Source organism: Ylistrum balloti, unplaced genomic scaffold, assembly GCF_031769215.1.
Source record: "Ylistrum balloti isolate Yb309-2 unplaced genomic scaffold, AGI_CSIRO_Ybal_v1 Utg370962, whole genome shotgun sequence".
Taxonomy (NCBI): domain Eukaryota; kingdom Metazoa; phylum Mollusca; class Bivalvia; order Pectinida; family Pectinidae; genus Ylistrum; species Ylistrum balloti.
The window spans coordinates 128074-131794 of record NW_026782541.1 but is presented as its reverse complement, the minus strand read 5'-3'; the positions used below and the strand labels follow the sequence as shown (position 1 = coordinate 131794).

Genomic DNA, 3721 nt, shown 5'->3' with positions numbered 1-3721 from the left:
ACAACATACTATAACATGGGTAGATCCTGGGGTCTGTATAACAATGTATACAAAAGACTATTACCTGGGTAGATACTGGAGGTCTGTATAACAATGTATACACAGATACAACAGACTATACCTGGGTAGATACTGGGGTCTGTATAACAATGTATACACAGATACAACAGACTATTACCTGGGTAGATACTGGGGTCTGTATAACAATGTATACACAGATACAACAGACTATTACCTGGGTAGATACTGGGGTCTGTATAACAATGTATACACAGATACAATAGATAACAATGTATACACAGATACAACAGACTATTACCTGGGTAGATACTGGGGTCTGTATAACAATGTATACACAGATACAACAGACTATTACCTGGGTAGATACTGGGGTCTGTATAACAATGTATACACAGATACAACAGACTATTACCTGGGTAGATACTGGGGTCTGTATAACAATGTATACACAGATACAACAGACTATTACCTGGGTAGATACTGGGGTCTGTATAACAATGTATACAACAGACTATTACCTGGGTAGATACTGGAGTCTGTATAACAATGTATACACAGATACAACAGACTATTACCTGGGTAGATACTGGAGTCTGTATAACAATGTATACACAGATACAACAGACTATTACCTGGGTAGATACTGGAGTCTGTATAACAATGTATACACAGATACAACAGACTATTACCTGGGTAGATACTGGGGTCTGTATAACAATGTATACACAGATACTGGGGTCTGTATAACAATGTATACACAGATACAACAGACTATTACCTGGGTAGATACTGGGGTCTGTATAACAATGTATACAACAGACTATTACCTGGGTAGATACTGGGGTCTGTATAACATATAACAGACTATTACCTGGGTAGATACTGGGTCTGTATAACAATGTATACATACTGGGTCTGTATAACAATGTATACACAGATACAACAGACTATTACCTGGGTAGATACTGGAGTCTGTATAACAATGTATACAACAGACTATTACCTGGGTAGATACTGGGGTCTGTATAACAATGTATACACAGATACTGGGGTCTGTATAACAATGTATACACAGATACAACAGACTATTACCTGGGTAGATACTGGGGTCTGTATAACAATGTATACACAGATACAACAGACTATTACCTGGGTAGATACTGGGTCTGTATAACAATGTATACACAATGTATACACAGATACAACAGACTATTACCTGGGTAGATACTGGGTCTGTATAACAATGTATACACAGATACAACAGACTATTACCTGGGTAGATACTGGGTAGTCTGTATAACAATGTATACACAGATACAACAGACTATTACCTGGGTAGATACTGGGGTCTGTATAACAATTTATACACAGATACAACAGACTATTACCTGGGTAGATTACTGGGTAGATACTGTATAACAATGTATAACAATGTATACACAGATACAACAGACTATTACCTGGGTAGATACTGGGGTCTGTATAACAATGTATACACAGATACTGGAGTCTGTATAACAATGTATACAACAGACTATTACCTGGGTAGATACTGGGGTCTGTATAACAATGTATACACAGATACTGGAGTCTGTATAACAATGTATACACAGATACAACAGACTATACTGGGTAGTCTGTATAACAATGTATACACAGACTATTACCTGGGTAACTGACTATTACCTGGGTAGATACTGGGTCTGTATAACAATGTATACACAGATACAACAGACTATTACCTGGGTAGATACTGGGGTCTGTATAACAATGTATACACAGATACAACAGACTATTACCTGGGTAGATACTGGTGTCTGTATAACAATGTATACAACAGACTATTACCTGGGTAGATACTGGGGTCTGTATAACAATGTATACACAGATACAACAGACTATTACCTGGGTAGATACTGGGGTCTGTATAACAATGTATACACAGATACAACAGACTATTACCTGGGTAGATACTGGGGTCTGTATAACAATGTATACACAGATACAACAGACTATTACCTGGGTAGATACTGGGGTCTGTATAACAATGTATACACAGATACAACAGACTATTACCTGGGTAGATACTGGGGTCTGTATAACAATGTATACACAGATATTACCTGGGTACATAACAATGACTATTACCTGGGTAGATACTGGGTCTGTATAACAATGTATACACAGATACAACAGACTATTACCTGTGTAGATACTGATACAACAGACTATTACCTGGGTAGATACTGGGGTCTGTATAACAATGTATACACAGATACAACAGACTATTACCTGGGTAGATACTGGGGTCTGTATAACAATGTATACACAGATACAACAGGACTGTATAACAATGTATACACAGATACAACAGACTATTACCTGGGTAGATACTGGGGTCTGTATAACAATGTATACACAGATACAACAGACTATTACCTGGGTAGATACTGGGGTCTGTATAACAATGTATACACAGACTATTACTATTACCTGGGTAGATACTGGGGTCTGTATAACAATGTATACACAGATACAACAGACTATTACCTGGGTAGATACTGGGGTCTGTATAACAATGTATACACAGATACAACAGACTATTACCTGGGTAGATACTGGAGTCTGTATAACAATGTATACACAGATACAACAGACTATTACCTGGGTAGATACTGGAGTCTGTATAACAATGTATACAACAGACTATTACCTGGGTAGATACTGGAGTCTGTATAACAATGTATACACAGATACAACAGACTATTACCTGGGTAGATACTGGGGTCTGTATAACAATGTATACACAGATACAACAGACTATTACCTGGGTAGATACTGGGGTCTGTATAACAGATACAACAGACTATTACCTGGGTAGATACTGGGGTCTGTATAACAATGTATACACAGATACAACAGACTATTACCTGGGTAGATACTGGGGTCTGTATAACAATGTATACACAGATACAACAGACTATTACCTGGGTAGATACTGGAGTCTGTATAACAATGTATACACAGATACAACAGACTATTACCTGGGTAGATACTGGGGTCTGTATAACAATGTATACACAGATACAACAGACTATTACCTGGGTAGATACTGGGGTCTGTATAACAATGTATACACAGATACAACAGACTATTACCTGGGTAGATACTGGGGTCTGTATAACAATGTATACACAGATACAGACTACAACAGATTACCTGGGTAGATACTGGGGTACCTGGGTAGTACTGTATAACAATGTATACACAGATACAACAGACTATTACCTGGGTAGATACTGGAGTCTGTATAACAATGTATACACAGATACAACAGACTATTACCTGGGTAGATACTGGAGTCTGTATAACAATGTATACACAGATACAACAGACTATTACCTGGGTAGATACTGGGTCTGTATAACAATGTATACACAATATTACCTGTATACAATGTATACACAGATACAACAGACTATTACCTGGGTAGATACTGGGGTCTGTATAACAATGTATACACAGATACAACAGACTATTACCTGGGTAGATACTGGGGTCTGTATAACAATGTATACACAATGATATTACAATACTGGAGTCTGTATAACAATGTATACACAGATACAACAGACTATTACCTGGGTAGATACTGGAGTCTGTATAACAATGTATACACAGATAACACAGACTATTACCT

At 37.5% G+C, this 3721-nt stretch overlaps 1 long non-coding RNA gene across 1 annotated transcript; it reads right to left on the bottom strand.

The window, feature by feature from the left end:
- Positions 1-319: 319 nt before the first annotated feature.
- On the bottom strand, positions 320-1175 carry LOC132559741 (uncharacterized). The gene is made up of 3 exons (XR_009554633.1): positions 1114-1175; positions 800-848; positions 320-539 (listed from the first exon to the last, which is right to left on the bottom strand). It is a non-coding gene; the product is annotated as an uncharacterized LOC132559741 (long non-coding RNA).
- Between the last annotated feature and the right edge of the window lie 2546 nt (positions 1176-3721).